The 12,598-nt window shown below is 44.6% G+C and overlaps 1 protein-coding gene across 1 annotated transcript in view; it reads right to left on the minus strand.

Moving 5' to 3' along the window:
• The window catches only part of AGPS (alkylglycerone phosphate synthase), a 1,624,661-nt gene that overhangs the window by 341,887 nt on the left and 1,270,176 nt on the right, over positions 1-12,598 (minus strand). The gene's annotated exons all lie outside the window — the stretch shown is intronic.

Below are 12,598 nucleotides of genomic sequence, written 5' to 3' on the forward strand. Positions count from 1 at the left end.
ACACCCTGGGGGCTGAGGTGAGGCCGAATGGAAGAGCCCTGAACTGATAGTGACTGGCTCCCAGCCGAAAGCGGAGGAACCTCCTGGATCATCTGTCCATCAGAATGTGGTAGCACGCATCCTTGAGGTCTATGGAGCACATCCAGTCGTTCTCCCGTAGGAAGGGGAGAATAGACTGCAGAGTGACCATCCAGAATTTCTCTTTGGGAATGAACAGGTTTAGAGAAGAGAGGTCTAGGATACGTCGCAGCTCCCCTGTCTTTTTTGGCACTAAAAAGAACCTGGAGTAATTTCCCAATCCAGACTGGCCTGGGGAGATGTGCTGGATGGCTCTTTTTTCTAATAGCTTCGAAATTTCTGAAGCTGCCGCCTCCCTTTGATCGGGTGGGACATCGGGGAGGCGTTTCAAAGGAGGGGGAAGACTCAGAAAGGGAATGGAATAACCTCTGGATATAATTCGGAGCACCCAGCGATCCATAGTAATGGACTCCCAAGTTTGGAGGTGCTCCGACAGATGCCCCCCGACTGCCTCCAGAGAGGGACAGTTGGGTAAGCCCTCAGGGCTGTTGCGTGGGCCTCTCCGAGAAAGGTTCTCGAGACCTGAGATTCCTCAGCCCCCCTCTGCCTCTGGGCCAGTGTCCACCTTGTCCTCCACTGCAGGACGAGGGGTCCGAAGCGGGACGGGACTGCAGTGATTTCCAGAACCACATCTTCTTTTGTCCCCCTCTGGTTCCTCTAGAAGGACCATTGGGAATTAGAGAAGCGGATCCTGACGGCAGACAGCATCTTCCCGTCTTTCTCGCTTTGGATCAGCATGTCGCGAACGGTCTTGCCAAAGAGCGTAGAACCGTCAAAGGGCGCATTCCCGAAGGACACCTTGTCGGGTTCTTCAAAATCGCAAAGGCGGAGCCAGGCATGGCGCCGCAGAGCGATGCCTGCTCCGCTGGCTCTAGCCGCTCCCTCCATGGCATGGGAGAGTGGCCGCATAGATGTGTTAGTAATAGATTTCAGAGTGGCCATGCGAGCCGAGAAGGTGCGTTTGTCCTCGGCCGCCATGGACTCCGGGGGGGGGCTCCAGCGTATTCCTTAATCAAGTCTTGTTGGAGTCTGATGACGTGTGCCATATAGTTCAGTGCCCTTACAGAGAAGGTAGCTGAAGCAAACATCCGCTTTCCAATGCAGTCCAACGTCCGAGATTCCTTATCTGGAGGGTGGACCAAGGAACTCTCCTGCGCTAGTTCCTTCTTGGTGGCAGCCGCCACCACCATGGCATCCACTGCAGAACCTTTAGACCATGCCAACCTATCAGAAGGACTAAGTATCTTGTCTGGCCTTCTGGGAATTGGCTCCACGGTGTCCGGCTCCTTCCAAGCTCTGGTGGTAATTAAGTCCACCAGGGAGTCAGTGGGGGGGGGGACACTCAAGAAGTAGACAGACCTACATCAAATGCCTCCAGGAACACAGACTCGTCCGTGGAAGGTTTTTGGGCAGACCACCCTCCTCTGATTCACAACATCTCCATGATGTCTCCAAAGGAGACATCCTCAGGGGGTGACCTTGGGGAAGTTTCCCCTAAGTCTGTGTCCTCTGTGAGGGACTCAGGGGAGTCCAGGTGCCTCCTTTTGCACTTCCGTTTGTGAGGAACCTCCTCAGTGGGGCTATCCGAGGAGGGCTCACCCACGGGGTCTTGTTCCTCTAAGGGAACCAACTGGAGCGCCGATGCAGGCTGTCCCTGTGGCCAGATGACAGAGGACAGGCCCAAATGCGCAGGGGTGACGGATGGATCCGCAGCCCGGACCAGGGATCTGGAAGTCCTCGACAGCATCCTCTCCACTACATCAAATGTCGAGGGCGAACCGCTCTCCCCTGGCTCCGAGAGTAGCCCCCTCGGCTCCGATGCAGAGATTGGCGGAGCCGAAGCGGTCGGACCCAGTAGGGAAGTGTGCTCCGACCTAAACAGTGCCGAAGACACAGTTCCCCCCATGGATCCGACGTTCGGCTCTCAGCCCCGTGAGCTAGGATCCGACATGCTCGAGGGCATTGTCTGTGTCGAAGTAATCAAGACTGTCGGCGCCGATGGTTCCCCGGGTCCGAAACGGCATGGATCCAAAGACTCCGAAACCCTAAACTGGGTCGGAGAAGGAACGCTCGGGGTAAAGAAAGGGGCCGAGCTCCCCCCCAGAGGGGGGGAGGCTGGAGCACCCCCATCTGCATTTGAGCCTGCAGGAAACGACGCATCATCCGGTCCAAATCAGCGTCGGTCAAGCTTCTGGTGGATCTGGAGGAGGTCGTAGAGGCAGGCCTGGAGGGCCACCTCGAGGACCTCGAGGGAGACTGGTACTCCTCTTCCGGCTCCGGGGAAAAGCAAGGAAAACGGAGCCGTGAATGAGGAGAACCAGAGGACCTCTTAGCGGGACTAGCTACCTTCACTGGCAGGGCAGAGGGATGAAACTCATCCCGCCTTTTATGCCTGTGCCGGTCCTTATCTCTCCTTTTTTCTTTAGAAGAGGAAGAAGAGTCCCCCTCACCTTGAGAAGCAGAGGGAGTTTGAGTCCCCAACAAGGGAGGGGGATTGGAAGGCACGGAAGCCGCAGCCGCGACCGGTGCCTTAGAGGGAGAGGAGGAAGAAGAATCTGGGGGCAACAAACCTGCCAGGATTAGCTTGTTCCTCCTATCCCTGATAGCCCAGGGGTTGAAAGCCGCACAAACCTGGCAGCTGGTGGATAAATGGGCCACCCCCAGGCAAATAATGCACTGAGTGTGGCGCTAAATATACTAGTCGATAAAGGGGGCTAAACAATACACACACACACCAAAGAAAATTTAGAAAAAACGATTTTAAAAGGTTTTTCTAAAACTAATAATTTCTCACCCATGCCTAAGAGCTCGTCTCTAAAAGCTGCTATAAGCCACGGCAAACTAGATCTGAGGATGGGGGATATGTAGCAGGGGATTATGGGTAGGGGAGGAGCTAGGAGCTCGGATCTTTTAGCTAGGTAAAGCTGCCGGCTCGGATCAGAGGACGGATCCAATACCCACAGGTTGCAGACCAAATGAAGTTAACTACTTCAGATCATTACATACTGTCATTTTCCAAGAGGAATGTAAATTAGCAAAAAATATACAACTAAATGATCAGAAAAATAAGCTCTGGTGCTTTATTTTTGTTAACTTGCAATCCAACTGTACCAAACCTACTATTCTAAATTATATAAATTACATTTACAATACATTTCAGAGTTTTGTAAATAGTAACGTTGAAATCAAATTATGGTTCCAGTTATTAACTCCATTTAAAACTACAAAAAACTTTTTCAACAACATTCCTACAGATACCCTTAACTAATGGAAGAGAAACAACTTCATATGTTGGTGTCAATGTATGGAAAATCTAATAGTCTCAGATATGAATCAATTAATTAACACATTTAATTTATCAAGCACTGACTGGCTAGCTCTCAATACACTAATAGCTTATGCAAAAGATTTATGTAGAACAATAGATAATTCCTCATTTAGTTCCATGCCCATATTTATATTTCATTTATATGGAATAATATATGGAGACTTTAACTGGACAAATTTAATTTCAAACTGATATAAAATTATCATCAACTATAAAACAAAAGCTAATCAGAAATTTTGGAATTTCATCACTAAAGATCATACATTATTGTTATCAAATGAGACCAGAAAAGATATATTCTATAAAGTTAACCTCAAATATACAATGTTGGAAAATCTTTGCATGGAAGCTCCTTCACAGAGCCTTTTACACTCCAAGTAAAATAGCTAAATTTAATGACATGAATGAAACATTATGTTGGAGGTGTTCATTAAAATGTAATGCAGATTGGTCTTATATTATTATGAATGTTTTTATATAAAGAAATTTTGGGAAGCTATTGGTGAATTTTTGCAAGCCATTTATACTGATTCTTTTATTTTGTCAAAATTATTAATTCTCCTGAATATATATGAAGCCACTGCTATATATATTCTTTGGACTATAATGGCAGTATCAAAAAAATGTATCGCAAGGAAATGGAACTCAACTATCAGTCCAACTTTTGAAGATTTTCTAACTCTATTGAAAGAGGTATCTTTGTTAGAAATCAAAGTTAAGGAAATGAGAATCTTTCCTAGGAAATGGACCAACAATCCTTGGGAAAAAGTTCTCTCCCTAATTTAGACACTTAAGATGGTCACAAATTAACCTATATAAGAAGAGAAGTTGCAAGAAATCATCATTTATTTGTCCAACTGTTTGTTTAATAATGTAAAGCGTCTATATATGCAATAATGATTTGTACCTCTTATATACAACTGACTTGAGGCCTATGTACATTTGTAAATAGTTACTTAACTTAAATATTTGACTTACAAAATCCATTAACTATTGTTTGTAAAAAAATTATTTCAATAAAATTATCTGAACAAAAAAAAAAAAATGGAACCTTGAGGTGTGAGACAGACAATAGATGGATAAAAGCCACAATGCATCAGAGCTACACACCATCTTGCCTACCCTGTCCAAAACCATGTACTCTTTGTGAGCGTGATTAAGTGGAAAGATGCTGTGGTCTCAGAGTCCTACACTGGACTTAAGGGTTCACAAAGAAGTCTATCTGGAGATTCTTAACCAGTATCATTCCACTCTTCTGGGGACTTGTACATGGAATCAGCCTTGTTGGGAGAAGAATAAAGAAACTTCAAGGCTGCAAATGCAACATCTTCTAAAGCAGGCTATATGGGTGAGGCAAAATAAGACTCCTCTTCCTCCGACATGAAGACAGAGAGAGAGAGAGAGACAGAGAGAATCCCTGAACACTAGGCTCCAGAACTGGCAAGAAAGATTGATGTAACGGCGTCGACTGCCTTGCTTTATAGCACTGACTACCTGATGTCAGTCAACAAGCAACAACAGCTGACGCAGAAAAACACTAACCCTGGTACTCAGGCCAGCCGAGAGCTACCATAGCAGGGTATAACCCACAGGTGATGACTGCATCAGTGAAACATGAAGAACATCAGGAAATGCCAACAGCTATCCACTGTAACTGCAAAGGGTCCCAGATATCAGATTTACCAGTTTAATAACAGTGCCCTGCACTGTTTCACAGTTACAATGCACATCTTGTGGACTACAGTAAATGCAATACTACATGTTTACAGCTGGGCCTTTCATTTCACGAGTCACTGATCTGTGACATGTACGATAGTTCACTCACCACAAAGGATACCACCACCATCATAGGTTCATAGGTGTTTACTAGGCTAATGACCACACGGGCCTTTTTAAGCCTAGCTAAGCATCCCAAATCTCTGACAAGTTTTGATACCCTTGATAAGTGCAAGCATGGGCCTGGGAGATGAACCATTGCATTAGAGGCACAGGTGCCAAACCAGGGATGATTTTCCGATTTCCCATCCAACTGTCCAAGTTGCACCTGAATTGGCTTAGGGAGGAACTCTGCTTCACATAGATGGGGAGCCTGTTCCATAGACGGGATATTTTCTGGGATACATGTCTATCTCTCCAGTAGGTCCTATTTATATCACAGGTAAGGTTTAAGTCTTCAGAATGGGCAATTCTTCTACTGTTTGTTTTGTGGATGTGCAGAAGGTCCATCAGAGTGGGGTCTGACAATGCCCTGTATGCCAGGCATTGATCTCCCCTCAAAAGCCGGTAGGAGACAGAATACAGGGAAAGGGCCTTGAGGCAGTCTGCATAGGACATTACTTATGCTCTGTATTCTTTTAGTGAGGAACTTCTGTCGATGTTCCAGTTGTTGGATATGCCTGGTTAGGTACATACCAAAGGGTGCATTGTACTCAGTGATAGGTCTGATGAATGCCGAATACAGGGGAACAATGACTTCCTTGAACTTGGATGCCATACCTTTGTTTATAAGTTGCGAAACATACAATGATTTCATCACCACTGTAGAAACGCGATGATCAAAAGCTATACTGCTGTGTGTGTCCCTGAGTCCTTGACTATCTGGTCAAGTCTAGGGTGTGTGTTGTCAATATGATAGTTACCAGGGATGGATGACTTCCCAAAGGATACTATTATGCATTTCTTGGCATTTTAGTCCATGGCTCTGACACCAGTTATTTGTCTGTGTCACACGGCTGACATAGGTCTGCTTGCTGCTGTACCCTTGGTCCACATAGCACGACCACAAAGACAGATATACAGCATACTGGCCATTAATTCATAGTACTGGTGATCATATCACAGAGTTTACTTGCTTTTCTCAATGAACTCTTGTCTGCATGATGCTGTCCTAGTGCTCTTATACATCACTCGTTCATTTTGAAAACATCTCCCCTTCTAAGTCCTACTAATGGGCCACCTGCACCACCACTCCTGTTCGAGACTAACAATACATCTACTGGTGGGTACACTAGGTCCTGTGAGACACTTGAGTATCTTGTGACAAGATCCTGTCAGTTTTTGTCTATCCCTGTCTAGTTGTCAGTGGAGACTTCTACTACAGGTCTGCTCCTTCAATTGACAGGCACAGCCAGTCAAACCCTTGCCAAAGATGACGTTGCCACTGTCCTCAAAATGCTGTTGCCCATTTTTATCAAGTACAATGTGCTTTTTATCCCTGGTCCACTGTCATAACTGCTATCTGGTGCTCTTCATATAGTGTGCATCCCTGTGTATGATTCACAGTTGCTTCAGTTTAACAGTTGTGTATACTGCACATTTTGAACTGTATATCTCCTCAGCTGTGTACCACGACTCTTCCACCCATATCTGGTCCTCAGCGCTCATGAATGTAACTTAACCTATATACTTGTGTGTCAATTAAAGATGAATTGAGCTTTCTGGCACTAACAGAGCTTTGGCTTCACTTGAGAGGCCTATAAAGGATGGGGTGGAGGTAATATGTACCATACAGCTATGTATTTTGTGGCCTAGGTGTAAGACTAGTAAGAGTGACACAAGCTGCAAAGTGCACTAAAATGTATAAAGATAAACTTGATTCATCTGATGAAGTTAAATCATGACAGCTGAAATCCATACTGCCTTCTTAAACAAGATATTTCTCAGTATCAGTTGGTCTTTGAGTCTTTGGTGCCTCCTCTCACAGCTGCGGCTACAATTACCTGCCAGGCAACCTCCTTTATGACTAAATCATCTCTGTTACATATAAAAACAAATACATCTCTTCAACACAGCCACAGAACACAGGACATCTGGTCTGCCCATTTCCCTACATATTGCACAAGCTGTAGATCATACTTAAGCAAAAGCTTTTTTTTGCTCTCTTACGTTTGTCTTATCCAGCCATGATTCTATCATTGCTCCTGAGCACATTACATTCTTTGGAAAGCTACCCTAAGCATCATCTATCATTCTCTATGAAAAATGCATCCTTTGATTTTCAGTGAAGTATCTACCCTCTCGTCTTGCAATAGCCTACTTTTGTTCTCCCAATTATTTATTTAAATTTGTTTCCTGGGGTAGAATACTGATTAAACAATGACCAGTTAAAGGCTCAGCCCGTGTTACACCATAAAGTTACAAAACAATGTGCAGTTCACAAATAACAGCAGTCTACATTTATGAGTAAGCAAAGCTAAATTACAATCTTCATTTTCCAATAGGCGGTACCTTCTTAAGATTATGTTGGTTACACTGAGAAGTACTTAAAATATTTGTTGTTTCTTATTCAAAGGTATATGTACTATGTTGACTTAGACAATTGTTCAGTTTCTCTGAATGCACATCACATACTGCTTTTGTTGCCCTGCTTTGAATTATGTCCATCCCTTCTACATCCTCCCAACAGACAGGTCTTCTGAAATGCATGCAGTACTTCAAATGGAATGCCATCAAAGGTCTACAGATAGGGACGGAGACATCTTTGTCATCTACTACTCATTCATCACCTGCATATCCAGGTATCTCAGTGTCCGGCTTGCTGTTTTCTCATGCAGAGGTCCAAGAATCTCCAAGTACTTTTGAATCGAAGATAAGGTGTAAATAAACCCCTGGTCTTTTGGTAGTTTAACTGGCGATGGCCACCACTATTTGTTTCTCCTTCAACATGCAGGCTTATTGTTTTTGGTTTCTCAAATCATTACACTTCATTTATTTTTCTTCTAAATTGAAACTGCTGTGTTTCCGACTTGAAAATAAATCTTGCTACTATGAAGGAGGCTGGTGGGTATCTGGCAAACATAATGTCCCCAGGGAATATCAATCTTCCAAAAGCAGTGGGTCGTACCATGTTTTTTCCAAGACAGCACCAAAAACTAGCATGGAAGTGGATTAAGACTACAAAAGGCAGGACTTCCTCTCCTCTCCATGACACTCATGAAACATACACCAAGAGTCAGTTAGCATCTGTATTACTGAAGACCAATTCCTGTCTGCATCATTTGCAGTTAGCCATGTGAAAATACTATAACATTTTGGTCTAACATTGCTACATACTCAAGTCTGCTAGCTTGAACTGCATTTGAATTGTTTTTACTGCTGTTTTAGCTACTTTTCTGTATATTTATAATAAAAAATTATATATATATATATATATACCTTTCCTGTAACTAGTGTAGTCCAGATTCAGATTTGCTGTACCCAGGACTGTAAGTAAGCTTCTGAGCCCCCCAAGCCCCCCCCCCCCCCACCAAACTTTCTGTGTTGGAGGGAAGCCTTCTAGCTTATCAGTGGGAGTGGTAAGCACTAGGAAACCTATATACCACATAAGGAGTGGTTCTGGCCCAGAAATTGTAGTTATTGGCCGTTTGGCCAGTTTTTCCATATCTCTCAATTTTCTGATTTAAAAGCCCACATTTGCACTTGTTTCCCCTCTTTCTTGTAACTAGTTTAGTCCAGATACAGATTCTTAGTTTTAGCACTTGAATTTTCTTATTCATGATCAGCACTTGTTTAGAACTTGTAAGCACTAAACAACCTACTAATTACTACAGCACTCATCCTTCCTCATTACCTAGAGGAAAACAGTTTTGGTACTTACTTTCCTCACTTGCTTAGAGAAAAATAGCTCTTGTGCTCACTTTCCTCACTTATCTAGAGGAAAATAGTTTTTTATTCAGGCATGTCCAAGGGTCAGATCCCAGTGTTCTCTCCTGTCTATCTGATAAATCTGGGCATCTTGGGGCAATGTAGAAATTGCCTTATGTACACAGACAATCCTCTCCTCCTACCACCCAACACTACAACGTGTGAGAGATGCAGTTATCTAGCCAAACTGGAGGCAAAGCTCATTCCAATCAAGACTGAACTTGACAGTCAAGAGGAGAAGGTAACACTTGCACCACACTGCACTCATCACACAGTCTCAGTAAATCTACACCACCAAATTCCACACACAAAAACACAAAAACATTCGCGGAGGCCATCAATAATAATCTGCTCAAGCAACAGAGACCTCCAAAGCAGAAATGCAAGCAACCTCCATCCCCCAACACAACCAAAATGACACACAGCCCGCAGACTCAGTGTGCCACTCAACCACAGCCAATAAGGCAAAACAACGTACCCAACACACTAGTCATAGGTGACTCTATAGTCAGGCACACTGATGTCCCACTTACCAGGCTAAACAAGGACAAGGTTACTGTCAGCTACCTGTCAGGTGGCAGGATCTGCCACATAACCCAGGCACTCAGGTCACTCAACAAGTACAAATATGACTCTGTCACTGTCCATGTTGGTATGAATGACCTCAGACGTACATCCCTGGACTACATGAAAAGAGACATGGAAAAGCTCAATGATCTTCTAGCCCAGGCAGGTATGCCCCTATCCCTGAGTAGCATTCTGCCATCACCCAGAATGATGCCGCAGTACAAGGACAAAATTACTGACTTCAACAATTGGCTACGCTTCTGTTGCTATTCTAAAGGGATCCAGTATCTATCTGCCTGGGATGACATGGGCGACAGACCAAGATGTTTTGCCAGAGATGGCCTGCATCTGTCACCCCTGGGATTCCGGACACTGGCTAAGGTTCTTGCCACCCCTATAGTGCCTTTTTAAGGCAAGGTTCAAATGACAAATTCACCACCGTAACAGGAACAAGGCAAGCAAAAACTGAGGCTGATGCTACTCAATGCTAGAAGTCTAAATCTCAAAATACACTCACTCAAGGCACTCCTTAAAATGGAGAACATTGATATCTATGCAGTGGCTGAGACCTGGCTCAAGGTTCCAGAGAGTACCCCTGCACTACCAGGCTATAACTCATACCACACTTTTTGGCCATGTAACCTGGACCGAAACACCAAAGGTGGAGGTGTGTCCATATTCATTAAGGATAACCACACCTCCAGGCTAGTTGCTCAGCATAATGCAGCCGAGTTTATTCAAGTGCAACTAACTCTGGGTAAAACTGCAATCCAAATTGTAGCTTGCTACAGATCCCCCACCATGCCCCAGGATTCCCACTCCTCTTTTCTTGATGTCCTGGAAAATATTAGGGTTGAACCAAACACCCTAATGGGCGATTTCAACTACCCCACCATTAACTGGGAAAACTACTCATGTACCAACTCCTTCGCTCAACGCTTTCTGGAATTCATAAACTCCAATGCCCTGGATCAACTTATCCAGACCCCCACCAGGGGCAACAATATCCTAGATCTAGTCATTACCAACATGAGTGACCGGTGTTCCACACCTGAAGTCAACGCCTCATTGGTCCGATCCGACCATAAGCTAATTACCCTAGAAATCCACATCCTGCCCCCACCCCTCACTAAGGAAACCATGGCAAAAAATTTCTCCAAAGCCAGCTTCATGCATCTTAAGACAAAAGTGGTGAACTTCATGACACCCATGCAGATGGACAATACAGTTACGACTACTGAATCCTACACAATTACACTTTATAAGCACTTACATGAGTGCATGGATCGTGCTATCCCAAACAGAACCTAGACGATATCCTCCAAAAAAAGGAAGCCAATCTGGTGGTCCCCTGCCATAAACAAACTGTGCAACAGAAGGAATAAACTGCTGCAAAAGAGAGTAAAATCCCATGAGTGGAGGAGCTCCTTGGTCAGCCTCAGTAAGAAGCTGTAAATCCCTAATAAAATTCTCCAAAGCTAGTTACGAAAACAAAATCGCCACTGATTCTAAAGACAACCACAAAGCATTCTATAGCTATGTCAAGAATCTCAATGGGAACACTCAGATCTGCTCCGAGTTACAGCACAATGGCACTAAATATACAGACCCAACTGATATTGACAACATCCTGGCAGATAGGTTCAGTGTTAACTTTACCCCCTCTCACCCCCTAAAGAGCCCATCTCTATACCGGAAGAATGCAAAGTTCCTGTAATCACGGCTGCACAGGTAAAAACCACATTCTCCAAAGCCAGGAACACAGCATGCATGGGACCAGACAACATCCCAAGGTGCGTTCTACACGGACTACAGAACGAACTGGCACCCCACCTAAGTACCATGTTCAATCATAGCCTCACCTCAGGCTTTGTGCCTGCTGAATGGCACACAGCGACAGTTATCCCACTCCACAAGGGGGAGCCACCACGGAACCTGGGAACGACCGCCCCATTAGCATGACGAGCCTGGTCTGCAAGGCCATGGAACGTATCATCATGGAACTTATAAACAAAGACATTGGTAATCTCCAAACTCTGGACCCCACCCAGTTTGGGTTTGTAATAGGCAGATCATGTCTCCTAAACCTGTTAGACTTCTTTGAAGCAGTCACCAAAGCCATAGACAAGGGTAAGGTGGTTCACACAGCCTATCTAGATCTCGCCAAGGCTTTCAACACCATCCCCCACTCTGGAATTATAGATAAACTCACTAAACTAGGTATAAATCCCTATGTCACAAGATGGGTTGCCAACTGGTTCACTGACAGAACCCACACTGTGAAAGTAGCAGACTCCAAATCTGACTTCACACCAGTGACAAGTGGAGTACCACAGGGTTCAGTCCTGGGTCCTCTCCTGTTTGGTATCTACTTCTCTGAAGTACAGGCTAACACAGAACGTCTTTGGCTAATGAAGTTCGCAGATGACTGCAAACTAGGAGCCATAATTGAAACTCTTAACGATGTGGACATCCTACAAAAGGGCCTCACTGAGACAGATGCCTGGTGTTAAAGCCATGGCTTCAAGCTCAATGCCAGAAAGTGCATTGTCATCCCCTTTGGTAAAAACTCTGTACCCATGAACTACAACATAGGCGGTAGTATACTTAACACCGAAAGTGTGATAAGAGACCTTGGGACACAGGTGGACAGTAGTCTCTCCTTTGATAATCACATTGCCACAGTAGTCAGGAAATCCTTCTACCTGGCACACCTCATCACAAAAGGTTTCTCATCCAGAAAAAAAGAGGTCATTGCTCCCCTCTACTCATTACTCATTAGACCCATTATAGAGTACAAAGCCCCTTCTGGTATGTACCTCACAAGACATCTACAACAACTGGAAAGGCCACAGAAATACCTCACAAAGAGGATTACCAGCCTCAAACAGATGCCCTACGCAGACCGTCTCAAAAAACTCCAGCTTGACTCCGTCGCATATCGCCTACTCAAGAGGTGATCTCTGCCTAACATACAAAGCT

Source organism: Protopterus annectens, chromosome 6.part0, assembly GCF_019279795.1.
Source record: "Protopterus annectens isolate FY-2018-M chromosome 6.part0, PAN1.0, whole genome shotgun sequence".
Classification (NCBI taxonomy): Eukaryota; Metazoa; Chordata; order Ceratodontiformes; family Protopteridae; genus Protopterus; species Protopterus annectens.